We start from the raw sequence: 24,356 nt of genomic DNA, 5'->3' as shown, positions 1-24,356 counted from the left end.
CTCTGTGAAATCTCAGATATGAATTCTACCTCAGTGCAGACTCTGGTCAGCTCTAAAGCACTAGCCAAAGACCTGGCACTCATATCCTTTCCTCAAGGAAGAGCTTTGCACTTTTATATATGCCTTAAGGGGAGAGGCATGTGTACAGCAGCTGGACTTAATTTTGTGGCTAGATTCTTTTGCCACTTTTGCTGCTGCTTCTCTTGGATTGCTGCCTGCCTGGGAATGCCTTGTTTATTTGTTTGTTTATGTTTCATGTTATATACCACCCTCTCAATCAAGTTGTCTTGAGGCAGTGCTTGCATGCTGGACATCTTCAGGGCTGGTTTTCTAATTTTTGTTTTTGTTTTGTTTGGGTTTTTTTGCTTCAAAATATTATTTCACTGATCAGTTGTGTTCTCAGTTCCCTGAGTTGGGCCAGTATCTAAATATACAATAATGTGACTGGGTGGGACAGCCATAGACCAAGAAAAACTAGATATAAGGACTGCTCAGCAAGGAAGAAGATACAAAGAGAAAATGCTAAAATGCTGGCAGCTGCAGTTTTATTCTTGTTATATGCCCTATTTGTAACAGACTTAAAAAAAATAGTTTTGTCGATAGTTGCATTGATTGTTTTATTCATTTGTATTGATGATTTTGAGTTCCTTTGAGCTCTTCCATGGAGGAAACGTGGAATAAAAATGTTTCAACAACTAAATGAATATGGGACAGAAGGAATCCATTTCATAATCACACTGGATCTGCATTCCACATCCTAAACTGTCCAAAGAATTCAAATTCAGTCACAGAAAAGGTCGACAGAAGACATAATTTAAAAACTGCATTTCAATTATTTTCAGATTTTCTCTTCCTATAAGTAGCATTCTTAGCTAAACTGCAATTCTTGCTGGTGATTTTACTGGCATGTTCATCAGGATAACTACCAGCATCAAGGTGTGAGCCAGGTTTGGTTTCAAGTGCCAAGCACCTGTAAAGCTAGAAGGGTTTTGGATGAAGATTTCAGGACTTTCTAGGTTTTTTTTTTTTTTAATGATGGACTGGGTGAAGCAAACAAAGCACCTGGTTAAGTTATTTCAAAGTAAAGAAACATGGGCCTATCCAGCAGCAGGCTCATGTGGACACAGAAGAGCCAGGCTTACCCCGTGCATGGTGGAACTTGACTGCTGCTACTGCATTTCCCAGGGGGATACATTTCAGCGGGGGACCAGGTGCCCCACTGAAATGTGTCCCCTTGGGGACACAGAAAACTGTGGAGTATAAATCTACACAGCACTACACCAGCAGCAACCTGGTGCAGCTGCTGCTGTATGGAATCAGCCTATGAAACATGTAGCCAGTAAAGCCTTGTGTGAGGTATCAAATAGTGTTCTGGACTTTGTCTGGGAGTTGCTGGGTACAAAGCCTCAGTTAGCCATAAAGGTCAGTTGGTGAGCCTCATCAGTCACTTATTATGCCTTAGTTGAACCCATCTCACAGGGTTATTGTGAGGATAAAATCAGATAAACCCATGTATGCCACTTTTGGCAGAAAGCAGGATATAAATATGATTATTTGGGAGTTAAGCAATGCTTTATTCCAGCTCAAATTAAAGTGTAATGATGATGACAATCATAAAAAAGAGATCAGCAAAACCTTTTCAATGGTTTTTTTCCCAAACTGCAGAAGAAGTTATTGGCTTTTTCTCCTTGCAATACTGAATGCGGGCAACCTGAGAAGAAAGGATGGTTCACAATGAAGCATAAATGACTCGAAAGAATTTTGTATGAAGCCTGGAAGAGGCAAAGCAAGGCAATCCAATTGTACAGTAAAGTGAATATTCCCTGCAGAGCTGAAGTAGGTGAAATGGAATGGCTGGCCATTTCCCCCTTGCAAAGCAACTGAATGCTCCAAAATAAAAATGGGCTGTTAATTAGGATTCCTTTAGCAACTTTCATGTTCAAATTTTACAATGATGGAGGAGTGAAAGCCTAATGATGGAGTTTTTGCAGTGAAATGAAACAAGCTATTCAATGTACTGCTTCAAGTCACTTCAGCTAGTGGCTTTTCAGCTGTCCTTGCCTTCCGATGCTCATGGCCACAATCTAATTCAGAATCCAGACTAGTATTTCTGCAGATGCAAGGATTCCTGCCCACAACATGTGCTTGCTTTTCTCCCCCTCCTTCTTCCAGTGACAGCCCAAAATGCTCCTCAAAATCTTGGACCCAGGGAGAGGATTTCGGGATACAAGGAATTGGGAGACATTTTGAATTGAGGTGGGAATACAAGAAAATAAAAACCTGTGGGCAGTAGAAACATTAATATGGATCCAAGAAACTGATCCGGTTCCAAGCCCTCAGCTCTGTGATGAACAGTTGACAGTAAATGCAAAATACACTCCAGAGCATGAAAGGTAAATTATGTGTGTGACCATGTATTCAGCAACACTGAAAACATTAATGAGATCCTTTCAGTATATTGCCAAACCAAAGGTATCAATGAAGCATGCTTTGTGAAGGATTACTGAGTTAGCAGAATTCTCAAGGTACCTAATGCCCGGAGCACCTCTGCTGAGGCTATCTGCTTTGTATGTGCTGACAAGAAACAAAGTAACACACAGAGCCTCTTGATCTTTGCAGAACTAATAGGACTCCTTTATTGTAAGGAGCTCCATTCTAGACCGGATACAGCAGAGATAGGATTCTAATCTGGTTTAACTATCTAGGATGGAGATAGATGCAGGAGGCATGTCCTGCCCGCATGGTGCAAAGATGGAGAATAGTGGTGGCGTGTGGAGAGAAGGTCTCAAGCTGGAAGTGGAAGAACTGTTCCACTTAACATTTCTAGTAAGGCCTTGGAGGAGGAGTGTGCCTCATGTCCTAAGTGTCACTCAATGTGGCTGTCCCGTCCCTGAGTGCTTCCTCCTCCAACTGGCTTGCCTGTCTGTCCAGCGGCCTTCCATCCCCCACCCCTAACCACCCCCTCCTCCTTCCACTTCCCTCTGAGGCTCGGAGGGTGCAGATCCCTGCCACGTGAGAGCTGCCCCTGTCGGTGAGTTCCATAACAGCTGCCTTTCCAGGTTTTGGGGGGAGTGGGAGGCCATCCACAGAGTTCTTCCACTCCACCCCCTAATCTAGCACCTGTTGTATTCCTGAATGCAACGGGTTTAGCCCCTATTTTATACATAAAAGAGGTACCAGCCAGTAGAAGAGAAGGATGATTCAGGGCCCTGGCCTCTCTTAGACGTTCTATAGTCTCCCTCTGAAGTCGGAGGCTAAGACACAGTGCAAAGTCCTTCACTTCCACCACTTTATACCTCAGATTGCTATGTCTTAGACCAGGGGTTGTCAAACTGCGGCCCTCCAGGTGTCCATGGACTACAATTCCCATGAGCCCCTGCCAGCAAACACTGGCAGGGGCTCATGGGAATTGTAGTCCATGGACATCTGGAGGCTGCAGTTTGACTACCTGTGTCTTAGACCAACGAAGCAGATGATCAAAACAAACAAACATAGCCAGTTTAATTTTGTAAAGTGATTTATCTGGAATAAGATTATTCTATGGTTCTGTGACTGTGGCTTCCAAACGATTGCAAGGCAGGAACTCTCTACCTGAAATAGATTATTCATACATGAGTATTTTCCACTGAACAAACTAACTGCTTCTCTTTTCATGGAAGAGGATGGGGAACAGCAGGTGTTTGCTAGGTTGTTTTTTTTTAAGGCTACAGACTTTTAAAGTTTAAAGTAACTTCCAATGTGTTATAAACCAGATCCTTCCTAAAATGGAGGTCTTCTGGCTGGGTGGATGTGGGCAAGACCAGGAAGTGTGTTAGCCTCCTCAGACAGGGTACAGTTTACCACTGTACCATCTGCCAGGAATTTAGGGATGAACTTTGATGCCTTCCTTTCTATGGAGGCTCAGATCACGAAGGTAGCCCAAGTGGCATTTTATCACCTTCGCCAAGTGAGGCTACTAGTGCCTTACCTGTCCCCAGAACACCTGGCCACCATGATCCATGCAACGGTCACTTCCAGTAACTCTCTCTACGCTTCTGTAATTCTCTGTAACTACAGTCACTTCTGTAACTCTCTCTATACTGAACTTCCCTACCCGGAAATTGCAATTGGTCCAGTATATAGGTGCTAGGGTCTGCACGGGTCATCTTGGAGGGCCTATATCCAGCCAGTGCTGAGGCAGCTACACTGGTTACCTTCCAGTGGTTAGCTTCCAGATCAGGTTTGCATATCAGAGGGATTTATGTCCCCCACTGGAGTCTTTGCTCTGTGGGTTTGAATCTGTTGGTCGTCCCTGGTCCCTGGGAGGCATGCTTGGCCTTGACCAGGTTCAGGGCCTTTTTGGTCCTGGCCCCAACCTGGCAGAATGAGCTCCCAGAAGAGCTAAGTGCCCTGACAGAACTATCTCAGTTCCGCAGGGCCTATAAGATGGAGCTCTTCTGCCAGGCATTTGATTGAGGCCAGGCTAAGAACGGTTCCCTGCCTATATAAGCCCTCTTTGCCAGACATCCGGGCAGGAGTTACCCCTTGAGACAGTGGTTGGGGAATGTGGGTGGCTGTGGTCGGGTGTGCAAAGAAGGGAGGGGAGGATTAGATTAGTCCTATCACCAGTGTACAGGATTGTATATTTTTCTTTTGTTTTATGTGATTTTAGCATTTTACTGTAAACTGCCACGAGCCAGCATGACCCTGGAGTGGGGGTCAAAAAATATCTGAGTTATTGTAGTAAAAAGACAACAGATATACACTGGATAATCTCTCTAAAGGTCCACCTAGTTCAGCATGTGTCCCCCATACTGACAACAAGATGCGTTTGAGAAGGGCACAGTTAGGTGAGTTTCTACTCAGCATCTGATATTCAGAGGTGTATTGCCACCAAAATGAAAATTCTATTTAGTCACCGTGACTAATATCTGTGGTTAGATTTATATGTTGCCTTGACCCAGATGGCCTAGACTAGGCTAATGTTGTCTGATCTTGGAAGCTATGCAGGGTTGGCCCTCCTTAATACTTGGACAGAAGATCATCAAGACAGTCTAGGGTTGCTATGCAGATGCAGGCAATGGCAAGCTATCTCTGTTTGTCTCTTGCCTTGAATATCCCATGGGGTCACCATAAGTCCACTGCAAACTAAAAGCACTTTCCACCACTTCCAGACTTAAGAATCTGTCAAATCCTTTCAAGAGCCACCTCAACAAATTTTCATAACTATAAACAATAGGACAACGAGATGGCTAGAAGGCTATTACCCGGTAATTCAATTGTTGGCTTCATAATTATGTAAAGATGCTTGAAACACTTACCAAGCTGCAAATCTAAAGCAATTCACAGTGCAAACCTAGGCAGTTAGGCTCTTCCAAGCCCTTTGAAATCAGCGATGCTTCTGATGACTGGAGCAATATTTTGGGACGCTGGTATCAAAGACAGAAAAGGTTTGAGGTATTTCATTCATGAACACTGAGCCCCAGCGGGGTGCACATATTTTACTGCACTTTACCAAGCTACGTCTACTTGGAACATAGGCAAATGAGAACACAGACAGCTCATTAGAGGAGATCTTAGCTCACTTGAGGACTTTTGCCATAGAAACCCCACCTAACATAATCACACATTTTGCAATAGCAATGCCTGGAGGATCAGATTCCAGCTGTGTTGGAGGGATGTTCACCATTAATCATGTTCATAAGTGAAAGCACTCTAGAACAGCAGTGATGGGGATAGACTCAAAAACTGAGGGGGGGAGGCAGGTGAGATGAGATGAGACAGACCAAGAGCAAAGATTGGAACATTTTTGATTTTTCGTTGAGGAAGTGAGTTCAAAATGGAGTGTGAAGTCATTTTAAGCAACGTAACAGTGGTATAATCTCATCAAAGCACAGGGGAGGTGTAGATAGTGCACGCACGATACATTGCCTCAGGTTCTAATGCAAACAGCTAAGCAAATTACTTTTGCGAATGATTTATTAAGGATGTGGAATTAATACTGTGAGCCAGGTAGGGGGTTTTGGGGGGGGGCAGGGGGGCGTTGGACATTTGCTGATTCTGAATAAATCACTGGAGAAGATCTGGCCAGATAAATTAATGGTTTATCGTGATCCCGTTTAAGGCTGAAGGCACGCATGGGAAGCTTACTAAAAGCTGACAGCTGGTATAATTATGCATAGGTTGCTTGCAATAGCCAGTGTGATGGAGTGGTTAAGAGCAGCAGTCTCTAATCTAGTGAGCAGGGTTGGATTTCACATTCATCCTCCATAGACTGCGTGATGTTGGGTGACGTTGGGTCAGTCACAGTGCTGTTAGAGCTGTTCTCACAGAGCAGATCTGTCTGAGCTCACTCAGCCCCAAATACCTCACAGAGTGTCTGTTGAGGGGAGAGGAATTGTAAGCTGCTTTGAGACTCTTTTGGATAGTGAAAAGTGGGGTATAAATATCAACTCTTCTTCTTAAAAAAGAAACCACTGCTGAATGTTTTGCTATCATTCTGTGTGTATAGATTCAAGGGTTAGCCATGTTGGTCTGAAGCAGCAGAATACAATTTAGAGTCCAGTGGCATCTTTAAAACCAACAAAGCTCAAACTCTCACAGAATTGTATGAGACACACAACATTATGGTCTAGTCCTGTGCCACTCCAATAACATCACCAAGGAGCCCACTCCAGCATCACATTCTTTGGCAGTCAGATAACATTTCTGTAGGAAAGAACTGAGCAGTTTGGCTGACCCCACATCATCCCATCTGAAGCATGAGGAAGCAGTTCCCATGCTACGTCTACATTCTTCTCCCTGGGTGGGCTAATGGAGGGGGAAGCTATTTGTTAGCAGTCAGACCCCTCCTCTTATTGAGGGCAGCGTATAGATAGAAAAACCATAAACGCCCTTCCATATTCTTTTAAAACCTTAAATGCAAAATGCTGCCTGGCCGGATGTGACACAGAAATAGATGTCAGCCAGATCATAAGTGCAAATACACTGTCTGGCCCAACAGGACACAGAAATGGATGCCAGCCAGAGACAAGTCTCCAGAAACAATCCTGGACATATAGTTTAGAGTGTGTGGGAAGAAATGGCTGACCAGTTAATGACCTCCTCCCCACACCAGGAGATGTGTAATTTAAGACAATAGGTCTCCCAAGACCTGGCAACTAATCTCATTCGTTTCCAATCTTACTCCCCCTGCACATTTACCCTAATTTAGCACTACTTAACACTTTTCTTCCACTTCATAGCTTTCCTGTCTGGTACTCAGAGCATCATCGAGAATCATTAGCACTTATAGTTCATCTGAATTAAAGCCATCACAATCATTGTCCTTCTCCAGAAAACTTACCCCAAGTCATTGTTCATCCCCGGAAGATCCCATCAAGTTATTGTTTTTGGAACTAACACATCAGACTGTCCCAGGGAACATTTTCCCCATATTAAATGCACTTAGCCACTAGTACTGTGTGTGTGTTTTTGCAATCCCTGCACACACCCACTTGTGTGTGGGTCTTCTTCCCATGAAATGCTGGTCATTTTACTATGGCCTCCTTTGACCTCTTCACGTTCTTCCTATTGCCTTCCCCAGAATTCTCTCCACTCTCCTTCAAACATTTCTCTTCCCTAGGCTTGTGTATGTGTGTATGGTGTATGTGTTATACCTCTTTTTTCCTTTCAATAAAAGAGTTGACATCTCACTGGTTTGTTTCAAGAGATTTCTAAATCCCCATAAACATTGGTGGAGATCCTAGTTACCCCCTCTCACAATGTCTCCTTTAAGCTAATTTCCCCCCAACTAATTAGGAGATCACCTCTTTGAGTAACAGATTGTTGATATGGAAGCATGGAAAAGTTAAGCGTTTTGTCAGTGAAGGGACTGTGGTTGTAGACCATGGCCATTACAAAACGGAGCTGCATTTCAAAACTGTTCACACTGCTCTATTCACCCATTTACTTGGATTATTCGAGCAGCATGACTAGAGAGCCAGGTTGGTGTAGTGACTAAGAGTGGAGACTTCTTATCTGGTGAGCCAGGTTTGATTCCCTGCTCCTCCACATGCTACCAGTTGGGAGACCTTTAGCCAGTCAAATTCCTGTTAGAGCTGTTCTCACAGAGCAATCCTGTCAGCATTCTCAGCTTCACCTACTTCACAAGGTTTCAGTTGTGGGGAGAGGAACAGAAGGCAATTGGAAGCCGCCTTGACCTTCAGCCACCAAATAGTGAGGTATAAAACCAACTCTTGTTCCTTGACACAAAACTACTATTGGGCAAATGATCCTGAAACATTGCAATGCCAAGTCATTGGTAAACTGTACTGAAAATTCCTTTGAGTACAAAACTAGACAAGCACCCAGTCCACATGATAGCCTCACACACTTACTGAATAAATGTGGAGGGAGAGCAGGTACCATCTCTCTGACCATGTCCCCTGCTTCTGCAAGATCGCCTGGTCATCAGCAGGTTGTGACTGTAAAGAGTAAGTGGCCACGCATGTTCCCCTTCCTGTGATCAGCAACTGTGTTCGCCCAACACTGTTGATAATGGGAAGGATACTTACTGGGACCACTTCCTCTACACAGTTACCCCTGCCAATGACCGGGCAATTATGCTGAGGCAGAAAGTGGGGCCAGCATGTTTGTATCCATTCTCCTGCCCTGCATGTTTGGTGAACCTGTGGGGCTGACATGTGCTCTGGGCTACTGTGCTGTCAGAATTTAGTGTTTAAAGTTAGAGCTGCCACACTCAGGTAGAAACCAAAGGCTGGGGTTCCCATTTATGAAACAAGAGGCATATCCTTCTACAGCCATTCTGCTTTGGCACTTTCCCCCCTGAGGAGACTTTAATGAGGAAACTGAGCCACAAGCATTAAGAGCTTTAACATTAAGAACTTTAGAAATATCATAACCCAGATACTCACTGCACCCTTCTATAGGACAGTGAAACTTATCTTCAAGGAACCCTTCTAAACAACCATAGAACAAACACATGGGTACATGAGATATAAGAGAGGCCACATTGGATCAAGCCAATGGCCTGTTTAATCAAATACTCTTTATTACACGGGATTCAAATCCCCACTGCCAATTGGAGGTCCACCAGTGGGGCCAAAACTCCAAAGCCCTCCCACTGTTGTTCCCCAAGTGGCAAGAATACAGAGCATCACTGCCCCAGACAGAGTGTTCCATCTATACATTGTGGTAAATTGCCATGTTTACCACATATATTGTTGTTGTTGTTAAATTTATATAGTGCCCTTCCAAGTTTTGATGACTCAGGGCAGTGATCATCAAAACCAGACTGACAATACAAAAACATATCAATAATAAAATTGTTCTCATTAAAGCATATACTTTACAATAACCAGATAAAAGCATTTTAAACCATAGATAAGCAGCTGTCCAGACAGATTAATTCCAGCTCATCCCGGATGTTCTCCTTTGGGTATTTTTATGGGGCATATTGAATAGTAGGTTCAACATGGTGCAGAGTCACTTGTATGCCAAAACATCAGCTCTTTATTAGATCACACACAACTCCGGCGCCAACTGGATCGAGGCGGGTCGGCTATTCTCGTTGGCATGTTGGCCGCATTTGCTGTGGTCGACCACAAGCTTTTAATCCATTGCCTCACTGACACTGGGATTGGAAGGACAGCCTTTGAGTGGCTGACCTCCTTTCTAGAAAACAGGTCACAGAGGATTGCGGTGGGGGATGAGCTGCCTGACTCCTTTGCACTACCATGTGGAGTGCCACAGGGAGTGATACTCTCCCTCACTTTGTTTAACATCTATATGTGCCCTCTTGCCCAGTTAGTCCAGGGTTATGTGTTGGGTTGTCATCTGCAGGTCTATCTCTTGATTGATGGATGGCCGGACCTCCCCTCAGAACCATTCACCAGTTGTTTGGAAGCAGTGGCTGGATGGATCAGGAAGAGTCATCTGAAACTCAGCTTCTCCAAAACAGAGGTGCTGTGGCTGGGTCGAAGGGGGCAGGAGCAGGAAGCATGTCTTTCCTACCTAGATGGGGTACAATTGTCATCTATGCTCCAGGCCAGGAACTCGGGAGTGATCTTGGATGCCTGACTCTCTATGGAGGCCCAGGTCACTAAGGTAGCCCAAATGGCATTTTTCCACCTGCACCAAGCACAGCTACTAGTGCCCTATCTGTCCCCAGAGCACCTGGCCACTTTAATCCATGCACTTCTAGGTTAGACTTCTGTAATTCACTCTACTCAGGCCTACCCTTGTCCTTGATCTGGAAATTACAGCTGGTACAGAATGTAGCTGCACGGGTCCTTACTAGGTCATCTTGGAGGACCCATGTCCAGCCCCTGCTGAGGCAGCTGCATTGTTTACCAGTCTGTTTCCAGATTAGGTTCAAGGTTTTGGTTTTAACTTTCAAGGCTATATGTGGCTTGGGAGCTACATACTTAAGGGACCACTTACCTCTGTATGCCCCCCACAGAGCACTTCACTCTGAGGGTATGAATCTGCTGATGGTCCCGGGACCCCAGAAAGCATACCTGGCCTTGACTAGGACCAGGGCTTTTTCTGTCCTTGGCTCCTACCTGGTGGAATGAGCTCCCTGAAGATCTGCAGGCCCTGATGGAGCTCTCTGAGTTCCCCAGGGCCTGCAAGATGGAGTTCTTCCACCAGGTGTTTATCTGAGGCCAGGTGGTGGTCACGGGGTTTAAGATAGGGTCCCCCCCCCCTCCACTTAGGTTTCTGGGCCAGTATTAGACTGTTCCCAAATGATTATTCCCTGCTGATATCATCCTCAATCGCTGGCATCTGGCCCCCTGTGAGTTCCCCAAGTTTAAAATGATTGGGCCATATAAACGATCCAGTAGCAGGATGGATCCTACGAACTGGCTAATACTATTAAGAGTCCTTGATGTTTAGACTACGGTTCCTGTTCTGCAGTCCCATTAGTCCACATACAGAACAGGGAGCTCTGATCAGGGCCCAACAGATATTAGCAGTTCACTGACCCCAACCAAAGACATGGCGGAAGGGCTCTGTTTAACAGGCCCTGTGGCACTGCACCAGCTCCGAAAGGGCCCAGATCTCAGGGAGCTCATTCCACCAAGTAGGGGCCAGGACAGAAAACATCCTAGCTCTGGCTGGGGCTAGACGTATTTCCTTGAGGCCAGGGATCACTAGCCAGTTGGAGTTAGCTGAGCATAATGCTATTTGGGGGGCATAGGGAGAGAGGTGGTCCTTCAGGTATCCATATATATGGTGCCTCTTCTACTCACAGTGAGACTGTCAGCAATATTAATCACATACCTTAATTTATGTTTGGCCATGGCCCTGGGAACCATCCCTGCCACTAATCATCAAGATTCCGATTTTGTTAGTAACTTGAAGGTGATATTTAAGCAGTTCAGCTCATGATAAAACAGGGCTGATGTCAAATGATGAAGAAGCTGATACAGCTTGTTTGCCTGAGAACCAGCCTTTAGAGAGTGCCGTCAGAGCAAGACTTTGGGGCAGAAGTCCAGGGCACCAGATGAGGGGCCCAATGGAGGAGGAGGGAGCAGAGCTGTAGCTATGAATTTGAACTGTGTGTGTCTCTGTGTGTGTATAAACCAAATATATAATCTAAATATAAAATATACAACCATTTAAAGAAAGGCCCCCTAGGACTTTCAAATCCAGAATCTGAAATTACTTAATTTGCACCTCTATCTGCGTATCAGTTATTACTTCACAAAGCATAAAGGCAGAACCCAATTAAAATTACAGCCAGATTATTTTAAAGAAGTTTAAATGTTGATTTAGAAATCGGTGAGATTAAATGTGCAGAACAGAGAATCTTCCAAAATGAACCAATGACCTTAAAGCAGTAACAGACATCTCAATTCATCACCCAGCTACTGCAGTTTGGTCCTGCTGAAGGATACTAAAGATAATGGAAGTGCAGTATTTTTTGCATCTTAAACTTTTACTGTTCATGACATGTTTTCAAATTAGATTCTTGATGTGGCACATTCTTTTCAACCTCTGGAAGCCCCTATCTTCTCACAGAAGAGTGGTTTCCTCTTCCTTTCTTTTCATCCCTAAATTCCAGAATTTCTCTCTCCACTATTTGGATCCAGTTTCTATTCCTTGTTTTTTGTTCTACATAATGGTATTTGGGAGGAGGCATTTAAAAAAAAGCCATGCAGTGTTAGTTGAGAAATCCAGCAATAACTTTAATTGCTTCAAGACTGGAAAGGGACATTTTCAGGATAGCTGACAGAGAAAGAATGACCATCAGCTCTCCTTGCATCTTCAAAATAGCCAGCTTTTATATTACCAAATTCTATACTAATGCTGTCTTCAATTAGTTTGTTGAAAAGTAGGATGTGACATTTTAAAATTAAAGCAATATTTCTAAAGGGGAGGGAGAGAAATTTTTATAAGTTTTTAAAGAACGTTTGTATACTTCCTCCCCAGAAACCTGCTCAAAGCAACTGAAGGAAGTAATTTATGAGGAGGTTAATTCCAACTTGAGACATGATTCTATAACACAGTTCACTACTACATATTTCAGATTCGGGTATATTGATATTCCTGATATTCCTGAATATTACACATCAGATTTAGGAGATTTACAAATGTTTTGGTCCATTATTCTATAAGGAAAAATCTTCTGGGTGGCTGGAGAAGTTGCTTTTTAAGGCACAAGCATCAAAACTGGAGCACAGCTGCTGGTGCTGGTCCTTTAAATAATGCTCACATTTCAAGTAATTGGGGAAGGGATCTAATTTTATGGACCTTTAAACAACATACCCTCCATTATTTTCTACTGAAGGAAATGTCCAAGCTGTTTCCAGGGCAAAAGCCATGCCTGCAAACAGCAACCTCTGATCAAATGTCTCCACAGAAGTAACAAACCTGAAAAAACCATTGCAGAACCCAGTAATCTCTGTAGAACCAGAAGAAATTGTGACAAACCAGAAGGAACCGAAATCAAACCAGAAAATATCTGCAATGGGAACTGAATGTGTGTGTGTGGGGGGGCAGTTTTGTAAGCCCAACACAACCAATCAAAATGGACAGATGCCCAGCCAAACCCAATGCCAGTGTGGCAGTTCAAGCCCAACAGAAGTTATGCCAAACTGCAGAATTACAGCAGAACAAATCCAAGGAAGGGATGGGGAACACAGAGCAGGTCTATCAAAGAAAAAGCACTTGAAACTGACAAGTAGACTTGAAACTGACTGAAGCAGTCTGGTAAAGCCCATAGAAACAAAAACAAAGAGAAAAGGGGATGAAGAGAAAACAGTCCCAGGAGCTTATAAACATAATCTTCCTGGTTAATCCTGAAGATTATTGGGATTTGGGGAACAATTATTTCAGACCCTGGAAAAAATTCCTAATATATTTGGGAAGCCAAATCCCAAAATATACAATATTTTTCTGCTACCTTTTGTCTTGGTTTTACCCAAGTGCACATCCCTAGTATTAGAATATTTTCATCTGCTCTTTATTTATGTGATGATATAAGCACCTCCAGATCAGAGCGATCAGTATTATGGGCATTGAGAAATGTAAAATATTTTTGCTATGTGGCCGTTTTTTCACAGTTAGTACTGAGAATGGAAGAATGGAGGGAGGGGGGAAGTGTTTAATACCACCACAGGTCAAAATTTGATACAGAAGAAAAGGAACTCATTGGATTAATTTCTAGTTTATCCTTTTAAGCTACAACCGAGCAATCTTAAAACCAGACTTCAACTTGCATGATTCCATGCCGCATCCAGTCCTTTCTCAAGACACTAAATAGCAGACTTCAGGTTGGAGATGAAACAGTAATTTTATTCTACATGTTAACATTCTTCTCTAGTAAGGCCTAGGGAGAAGTCGCTACAGATACACATGCCCACCAGAGGCCTACTTAACAACAGAAATGGCACCTGCTATTTGGGACTGATACCTGCTTGCTACATCTCCTAGGCTCATATGGACATTGTTGCCGGCTGGTATGGGAACTATTGGGACTGGAGTGGGTTGGTTAGGGAGGGTGGGAGGGTTTTTTTTTTTAAGGCTATTAACCTACTGTTTTACTGTGTTTTAGATTTGTTGTGAGCCACTGTGGGCCGGCTGGTCCTGGGAGTGGCAGTATAAAAGTAGAACAAATAAATAAAAATAAAAAAAATAAAAACAGCAGATGTGATGATAGCATGACTTCTGAAAAAGAAGACAGAACTGAGAAGAATATGCATTACTGTGATAGAGCCAAATATAACCTCATTTGGTCTTTTATAGTGCTGTCCTATGCAGAGTTACACTCTGGTGACTTCACTGGATTTAGATGGTTGTAGCTGTTTGTTTAGATCAGGAACCCACTGATTGGTCTTTTTTGCCAGGTCTTAGTGGATTCTATATCAAATCAAGCCTTGGACACCTGTACTTCTTCACTGACTCAGTTAACTTTGTATGAGGTAATTTATCTTAAGATAGTTATTTTAATTCTTGGAATTCTTAAATTGTCTCCCCACAAGGAAGGTATATTGTGAATATTTCATTTTATAAGTAGAAGATAAGAGTCTCAGCTGTGCATGTTAAAAAGCAGGTAATTTATTTGCCAAATGTCATTTTTATTCAAGAAACATTCCACTGCATTAGCATTTTTCTTTTCCATTAAATTACCAGGACTGAGAATATCACACTATTCTCTCTAGAAGCTAAAATGACTAAAGTGAGGCTATTCTACACTTGCCACATCATGAGAAGAGATGCTCCCCAGAAAAGGCAATCATCCTAGGCAAAGCTGAAGGCAGCAGAAAAAGAGGAAGACCCAACATGAGATGGACACTGCAGGTCCTGGGCAAGGCTGTTAATGACAGGACATTTTAGGGGACAAGGATCATCTGATTTCACGCCAAGCAGCCAGCTTTTGTGTGTTGGTTCACAGAGCTCCGAAATCACCTTCAGTAGCAGAGACTGATTGAATTTTAAGTTCTAAATATTCATTGAAAGTCTTTAATACTTTTATTCAAATCTAATGGCTTAAATGTTTTGCCATTTAAGTATCTTAGCTTATTCATATCTGTATTGCTGCTTGATGACTGATTCATCAAGTCAATCAGTCAACTGATTGACTGAACGTTTTGGAGGCCATTAATTTACAGGATGGCCAGGGTTGACATCATGTAACAGTCTGTGTACATATGAAGGCACATGTCAAAGTTAGTTTTGGGGGGGAAATGGACTGAAGCAATATCCGATGGCAGGGAGCAGGAATGCTAAGGGTCACAGCTATAGCCAGTTTGGGATTAATTTGGGACTGGGTTTTTTTTCTATAATTCTATATGAATATTGAAAAGGGGTGAAGAAAGGGGCTTCTGTCTTCTTTTTTCAGAAGAAAACCAATGGCTTTAGAAGGTAATAACGCTGATTAGGATTTCATTAACCTCTGTGCTGAGTCTGTGTGGACAAATAGTAGATTGTCAGGCCGAATCTTTAGGCACCCTTTCTGCTGCGAAACCCAAATTAACTGTGCAAATCAAAATATCAGTTGGGTCCAAACTCCTGCCAATAGGATAAAACCAGTGTAAACCAGACTTCCCCACCTTCCTATTCCTACTGCAATCTGCTGTGGGTCAAGGAACTTTCCAGAACAGTGCATGCTGGGGTCTACAATTGGCAGAGGAAATTTGTCTAAATCACAGAAGTGTCATTGCTTCTGTATACCATTTGTGTTTGTCGTGATATAGCAGCTGCACAATGATATCAAAACATATGTAACAGTTAGCCTTATTTAAGCAAAGGGATTTGTTTCTCTGGCATGTATTCCTAGCAGAGAAGGGCTTTTAGCTGTTTTGTTGTCACTAGGTCATGAGCACAAATGACTTCAGTTTCATTGGGATGGTAATTTAAAAGTTAATCTCTTATTCAGGAGATATACCAGATTGTTGCTAGTGACATTAAAACTTTATTGTATGTTGGTTTCATAATTATCAAACTTACTTCTTATCCAACGGCTGTTCCTGGTCTCTGTACCAAATATTCATTGTAAAACAGGCCCAGCCATTGGTTGAAGGGGAATTAGTTCAAGGAAAGTTTGTCTTCAAATACTCCTCAGTACTGAATGAATGATCATGGGGTTTTCAGAAGGAAAATGTGATTATGTAAAATAGGCAGGTATTCTGTGATAAGTCTAACTCTAGCTGTCCTACGTTGGCAACATGTTCCCAAGCTACAACCCACTTCAGGTGATTCAACATGTACCAGACAAGTGATACACACATGTGGTTCTTTTGGGCATCATTCATCAGTATGGCACCCACTCTATACTTCAGGAAACCAGGGAAAGCCCCTGAGTAGCTGCTGAAGGAACAAAACTCTGTGAGCCTCCTTGAAGGACAGTTCTCATGCTAGATGTTGAAGTACCTGTGGCTCTCCTGGCTCATGGTAATGGTGCCCCACAGAGTGAATACCATTGCACCACCATGGATGCACCACTATGGTGATAGTAAACAATGTTTCCAGTATGCCTGGAAGAATCAAATATCATATGGTTCTCCCCTATTGGGACTAGGTACTCCTACCTTCTACTAATGTTAAGTAATGCTGCAGTGTAATGCTTCTACTGCTTTTTAATGTATTTAATGTTTTTATTGGAATTTATTGTATTAATATTGGTTTTATTATATATTGTTGCAAGTTACCCCGAGATGTCTAGTGCAATAGGGCTGACCTATATAAATATAAATAAATATCAATCTAAATAAAAGGTGTCATTTAAAATAAAAAGAAGTCAGAGGTGTGGCATTTCTCTGCTATTTAGAATTCTTTTTTGCTGTGCCATTGTTCATGTGATTTGTCAGCACTGATGAACAGCCAGATTATGTCTTAATTTTTGACTTCCATTTCCACAGAGCAGAGGAATGTCTTCAAATTTCTATTGTTTTTCTCCAGCTGCGTAAAACAACAAAAATCCAAAAAGCCTGAATTCCGACCCTAAACAAGTCCATTAATATTTTCTTACTATTCTGTCTTTAAAAAGATAAACACACAATGAATATGCTTCACACTGTCCTAAATGACCAAAACATCTGTTTGGGACTCCTGGGTCACTCTTTTGCCAACTTACGCAACTGATAGGTTCAGCTCATTTGTATATCAGCCATCTCCTTGTTTGTAAGCAACCAAACGTTACCCTTGCAGTGATGAGGATGCGCCAATAGGGAGTAGTTTCCATGAGAATAAATTAACCGCACACAGATATAAATGAGTGTTAGCTGTAAGAAATGCAGGATCGGTGCAAATGTCCTTTAAGTTTTGCAGCTGAAAGCAAAAATAGCTTCTGTATGACCAGGAGAGCCGGTTCTACATGCCGGTAAGAATGTTTGAATCTCTCTTTCTCCATTGCTTTGCTGGATAACAAAGAAGTGCCATGCCAGCAGCAACCCTGTCCTGCTGGGAGTCGGTGTTTCTTCCTCCCTTTGCTGAACGATGACTCATTTTGAGTATGTATAGATTGAACTATCTGCCTTTCACAGATAATGATGTGCATTTCTCACATGTGTACATCAATGGAACAAGGGACAACTTTTAATTTCAAAACAGGAAGATCTCTTTAAAAATGTAAATAATTCGTATAGCATGTAATAAAGAGCAACTGAGATAACCAGTTCTTTGGGAACAGTTATTTCCAGCCTAAAGCATTTTGTTTATGGAGGTCAAGAACCTGATTTTTTTTTTTAAGCCTTGTAATCCTCAGAGCATGAGCCTCTTGTGGTGCAGAGGGGTAAGGCAGCAGAAATGCTATCTGAAGCTGTCTGCCCATGAGTCTGGGAGTTCAATCACAGCAGCTGGCTAAAGGTTGACTCAGTCTTTCATCCTTCCGAGGTTGGTAAAATGAGTACCCAGTTTGCTGGGGGGTAAACGGTCATGACTGGGGAAGGCACTGGCAAACCACCCCGTATTGACTCTGCCATGAAAACGCTAGAGGGCGTCACCCCAAGGGTCAGACGTGACCCATTGCTTGCACAGGGGATACCTTTACCTTTACCTTTAATCCTCAGAGTGTAAGCTAGAGGTGGGTTGTATTTTCTTTTTGCATTCTAATGACTTTTTACATCACAAGGAAGAGCCCAAACCGGGACTAAATTTAAAGAAGTCTTGCGATCCTTTAACAATGTGAGGGTTAAACTAGACATTATGGGAAGATCCAAACATATATATGCATCTTACTACCTGTGTGAAAAGCAAAGCATGAGAAGTCCGTAAAATATTCCAGAGTGCATAGATGAGGAGAGCTGAACCATGCCTCTCCCCTTCCTTTCTTCATCGTACTCCATTAGTTGACATATTTTTATTCCAGTTTGGATCACTGCTGAAATCAGAGCTGGGATGGAAGAGAAATGTTCATGTAATGGAGGACTGATAGAGAACTGAAAGGGGCAGTTTGTTCCTTATCAACATACTCTGCAAAATACTCCTGATCCCACATGGAGCCTTACATTGAGTCAGATGCTTCGTCCATGAGTATTGTTTTCTCAGGTTGACAGTAGTTCTCTGGTGTCTCTGGATGTTGGCAGAGTTTAAATATGCAGAGAGGGGCTCAGCATGGGGCTACTTGAAATAATAAAATAGTTTTATTGAGAAAAGAAGTTTTATTGTACAAAAAGAGGAGAGACAGTCATAACTAACTGTCCAACTGTTGTTCTGCATTCAATTTGATCTGCTGTGAAGACAAACCGGGAGGAAGTATGCACAAAGGAGCAGGAAGTCTCCAGCAGAGTCACTCAGGACACAGGAAGAATGTGTGAAATACAAGAAGATTCCTAACCTAACAATGCTAAATACACATCTCTTCTAATGCCCCCTGTAGGATATGTTTGAATCATGCACACTATAGATCTTGCATATCCCAACACTGGCAGAGGTCTTTCACATCACTACTACCCCATCTTTTAAACTGGAGATGGCAGGAATTGAACCTGGAACCTTCTGTATACCAAGTGGATCCTCATACAGTGAACCATTACTTTCCCCCAACTTTACATATGGAAAGGCCATAGTGTTGTGAAGCGCATAGAGACACAGTGACCGCCTACAGCACCTAGTTTGGCCACAGTTGTCAAATCTGATATTTCCTTTGTGGTTATAATATACTTTATTGTTTGTTTGGGGGTTTTTTGTTATAATGTACTTTATTGCTTATTGTTATTCCCTGTGTGCATAGAAATGCAAATATGTGTGTAGATGAAAACAGAGCTGTACTGAAAAATATACACAACTTTATTTATTTACAATGTTGAAAGATAAAACAGCCAATTTTTATTTTTTATCAGTTAAGGATTGCATGGGGAAAAATACCATCTATTCCTCTATACATAATTCAGCTCCTCAAACAGTACATTACTATATCACTGGACATCCTTGTTTCTTCCAAGTGCCATACAACAGGGGTAGTCAACCTGTGGTCCTCCAGATGTCCATGGACTACAATTCCCATGAGCCCCTGCCAGCAAACGCTGGCAGGGGCTCATGGGAATTGTAGTCCATGGACATCTGGAGGACCACAGGTTGACTACCCTTGCCATACAACAAGTATCTGTGTGTCTCTTTTAGAGTCACTAAAGTTTCACTCTGAACCATTCCTTCTTGTTAGGTTGCCTATATCAGAGGACATATGTAGAATGAATGCTCACAGATGCATCTACCAGAAAGCACATTTCAATAAATTTGAAGCAATGTCTGAGTCCAGTGGCACCTTTAAGACCAACAAACTTCATTGGTCTTTTCTGATTTCATTAGTCTTAAAAGGTGCCACTGGATTAAACTTTATACCGCTACTTCAGACTGACATGGCTATCCACCTGAGTCTATCAGTAATTTTGGACATGTGCTAACATTTTTGTAGATGAAACATTACATAGAAATTTCATACAATGAATCACGGATGAAATATGACCTGCCTGTCCTGGGTTTTCAGACTGACATAACCTGGGTGGCTCAATGGACTATTATATGGTCTGCCTATTCTTAGTTATGTGTCAGTATATCAAAGCACAGCCGTTCTAGTACAGAACTGGCCACCAAGTAGCTACGCAGCACATGGAGCTGTATCATTATGCAATTATGCCTTTCATTGCAGAACTTAATCTCTTGCTTAGGAAAAATACTGAAGGAAGTCAGGAAACATATGGGTAAAGGGGAGTTAAAGATGCAATCTTAACGTCTAGGTCTCTTATGTACAAGGAGAAATTTTATTTATTTTTTTATAGATGTAAGACTTTATGTGGGCAACCTCATTGCAAATATGCAAGATTTACTGCAGGCTGGAGTTTTAATTGTGGCAGGTTGCCCCACCTCTTCCTGCATCCACACAGGGGAGCATTTGGCTCCTCATCTGCCCCCAATTTTTGCTCCTGCACGGGAGCTGGGACAGTGAAGTGCCCAGTGCATAAACGGTCATTGAGCAGCATTTGGATATGTACAGTTCTGTGCCCTGAATGTTTGGAGGCTGTACCTCACACACACACACACACACACACCCCAGGCCTCGGTTCCCATTGTAGTCAACAGAGGAAGGGGATTAGTTGCACTCGTCTGCCATTTCCAGCAGCAAATGTGGAGGGTGAGACATGCAAAAAGGCGGCAGGCAAAGGTGAGACAGCAAAAAGGGAGGGGATGTGAAGTGTGAAATAATTTAGCGCTTTGCCATTCAGCTGGCATAACGCTATTTTCACTAATGTGTGGAAATGCCCTCAGTATTTATAAAAATAATAATACAGTGGTAACAGTGAATAACATAGAATGGTGAAACAATGGGGAGAACATTAAGTCAACTAACACGTACTGATGACCCTGTGATTGGACAGATCGGCAGTGGCTGCCATATGTGTTAAAACCAGACTTTTGAAAAAGGCCCAACGAGGGCAGAAATGCACCAGCCTTTTGGTTCACATAGTGCATAGCATACTGGTTTGCAATAGCCTATGGGCTGGATATATGTTTTAAATGCCTATAGTTGTTGTTTTTTTAATTGTACACAATAAAAGCAATATAATTTTAACAACAATACAGACATTCAACCTGTTACCAGTTGGGCTTTTTTCGGTTCCAGTACAAAGAAAGCAGGCCAGGTCCACAGAAGTGGAGGTTGATGCATCATGTTTGTTCTGAGGATGTTGGCCAGGTTGGAATCTTGATCAGATATATAGGTCAAATGATCATGGTGAACACAGAAGACACTATTGGTTGCTAGGGGATTAAAAGGGTTTGTGGGAGAATGCACATCAGTGTGAAGTTTGATTATTCTATTCTAATTTTTAGACCAAAGTAAGAACCATGCTGTGTACATTCCTTGAAAGAGGTTTGACTTCCACATGAGTTAGTTCAGGGGTAGTCAACCTGTGGTCCTCCAGATGTCCATGGACTACAATTCCCATGAGCCCCTGCCAGCGTTTGCTTAAATGCTGTAAAGTAATTCTTGTTTTCTTCCAGGGTTAGCAGCACCTCCTTGAACTCCACATCATTGTTCATTGTTCCATGAAAGTCCACTGCAAGGACTCTTATATAATCAATGCAACTATTTTCGTTTCTGTCAAAGAGACCATGTAAAACTAAAGAGCAACAAATTGAATATGATTCTTACCAGGCAAAGTCACAGATTTAGAGAGCTGTAAACCATAATGCCAAACCAAAACAATAAGCCTAATTTGTTGTACAGACTGGATTTAATTGGGAACATCAAGATAACCAGCGACTCAAAAGGGCCGTGACATAAGCTCCCTGACATTAGATCATCGTGGCATCCTCTGTCTTCAAGCAGTGGCTGGACAGCTGTCAGCAAAACACTACCTTTGGACTGCCCGCCCCAAGGATATTACCTCCACTTCCATCTCTCGTGATTGTTTGAAAGGATTCCATTATCACACAACAGTGATATTCACTGCCATTTCATAGCAGGGCACTGAGGCTGATCAATAGTAATTCTTTACTGTGATTCACTGAACAGATTTAATTGCTACCGTTGTCATCATTCTAACTGACAGCCCTTCTCTTCCTCACGTTCTCTGGCTTGTATCAAATATCAGAACCCTCTGATTTCCCACTACAAAAAGAGGATCCAGCAGCAAGGAGCCCAGCTGCACATAATATAGAAATTTGGTACCCCACAGCCAAAAGCTGTTTAAAACTGGAGAGCTGGTGGGAGAGAGGCTGTTTAACCTGTGCCTGTTGTTCTTAAGACATTTTAGGGGCTACACACACAAGATTCCAGTCACATGTTGCCCACTCCTTGCTATTTCTTTGACCCCAGAGGCCTCCTTCCAAAGCTGTATTGTTTCTGTTACAAAAGGATAGTTGGGCTACTCTTACACATATTTGCATGTAATATATAGTAAAGACTATAGTAAAGCCTAGCATGTCATTTCTTTCTTTCCAAATGATGTACATGCATCTCGTTGGAGAAAATCTCCAGGGAAAGTATTACTGTGCCAGCCACATTGTTCTTTTTCATAATAACTTCTTTCATCACTGGGATGCTCCTCCTGAATGCTTAATCCATACTGTTGGAAGCAGCCCTGTCACCATCCCCCCTGAGATTCTCTGTGCCTCCTGCTAACTTTGCCATATTCACGTTGCTGCCCATTTTTTTAAATCGCTCTTTGACCCAGTGTAGCCATTATGACATGCAATTTCCAAGATGATGATTCACAAAAAAAGATTAAGCTACTTTCTGAAACATTAAAGGGAGCATTAACCTGATGCACAATGTACCGTCTGAATATCCTTGCTCCGCCACTTATTTCAGCCAGGAATACTAAATTAGATATGCAGTTAATTAACTTGGATCTTTGTTCAACTTAATTGTTTTGAGCAACAAGGATCATGTTAACCATCTGGCCCATTTTCTAGCCAGAGCTCTTTGTCCTCTGCAACAATCCAAAAACCATCCTAGGCTGAAATCTGTTAAATTTCTACTTATATAGCATCTGGTATGCAAATAATCCCATTAAACTAATGTGTTTACTTTCATAATAAAGTCTATGCGCCATAAGTCACAGACTGTTCCAAAACCCTGCCATTGCAGTGGACTGCACAGTACTCATGATCTACTTTATAATCAGTGAATGTTATCTGTACATTTTCATTACAAGGCTCTGACACTGCTCAACTGATTTTCACCAATAAAATGTTATTCAGATATTAGAAGGACATATTCTGTTTCTAGAAACATACTGGAAATACTTGTGTGGAAAGATTTAACAAATTCTCATGGGGCTTCATAATTCAGATTCCAAGCTCTCTTGAAACATAACAATATGGTTCACAGATCCTTTGTAACATCACAATACTAGATTTAGAACCATTACAACTTTGGGGCAAACCAGATGCTGACATTAGGAGAGGGACAGAGACTGAAAAGGGTTGAAGGCAGTGGTTCTCAACCCTCCTAATGCCGTGACCCTTTAATACAGTTGCTCATATTGTGGTGACCCCCAACCATTAAATTATGAAAGTGTTCTTTCACAGAAATTAAACTGAAACTGACTAATGGCGTGAAGACCTGTTGTTCATCATTGTATATGAATTGGTTTTTTTCTGGGGTTTCTCAGTTCAGTTCTGCCTCTTGTCTCACCAGGCTGATCTCACTCTTTTCTGCTGCTCCAGACAAACGAACACTCGATCTACCATGCAAGGCTGTTGTGTGAATGGCTCCCTGGCCAAGCTGCTTGCCCTGCCATGACCCCCGTGAAAGGGTCGTTTGACCCCCAAAGGGGTCCTGACCCCCAGGTTGAGAACCACTGGTTTAAGAGAAAATGATAATGCAGCTAGTATGGTGTAGTTTCTAGTGTACTAGATTAGGAATAGCCAAGTTTAGATCTTTCCACAGCCATAAACGTATTGGATGATGGACAATCAGTTTGTCTTTTTCTCCGTCAGCCCATCATACTTTACAAGATGGTTGTCATGAAGATAAAAGAGAGGAAAAAGTCCATGCACACCAAGCAGAGTGGCTTAGAAGAAAGGGGAAAAGCCAATGAAACTAGTGAAGCATTGACAAGCCCTTGGCTAGCAGGTCTTTCCCAATCTACTGGACAAATCAAAAGGATGAACCATTCTTTGAAAATGACTCTCACCTAACTCCGAAGCAACAAAACTTACATAGCTGCAAGCTCTGCCCCTGGCCCTCACATGCATTCTAGCTCTCCCAAGGGGGAAGTTAGCAAGTTCCCCTAGATATGGGCATTAACCAAGGCACAAACCAAATTTCATTTGCTTTCATTTCATTTTGCTTTCATTTAACTTTGTACAAATTGTACACTTTGTACACTGCCCTGAGCCATATTAGGAGTGTAATATAGAAATTTAAACAGCAACAACAACAACAACAACAACCGCTACTCTATTGTTACATCTTGCGAAGC

This window comes from Paroedura picta, chromosome 1 (genome assembly GCF_049243985.1).
Source record: "Paroedura picta isolate Pp20150507F chromosome 1, Ppicta_v3.0, whole genome shotgun sequence".
Lineage (NCBI taxonomy): Eukaryota > Metazoa > Chordata > Lepidosauria > Squamata > Gekkonidae > Paroedura > Paroedura picta.
The sequence above is the reverse complement of the archived record's forward strand: the minus strand, read 5'-3'. Positions refer to the sequence as shown.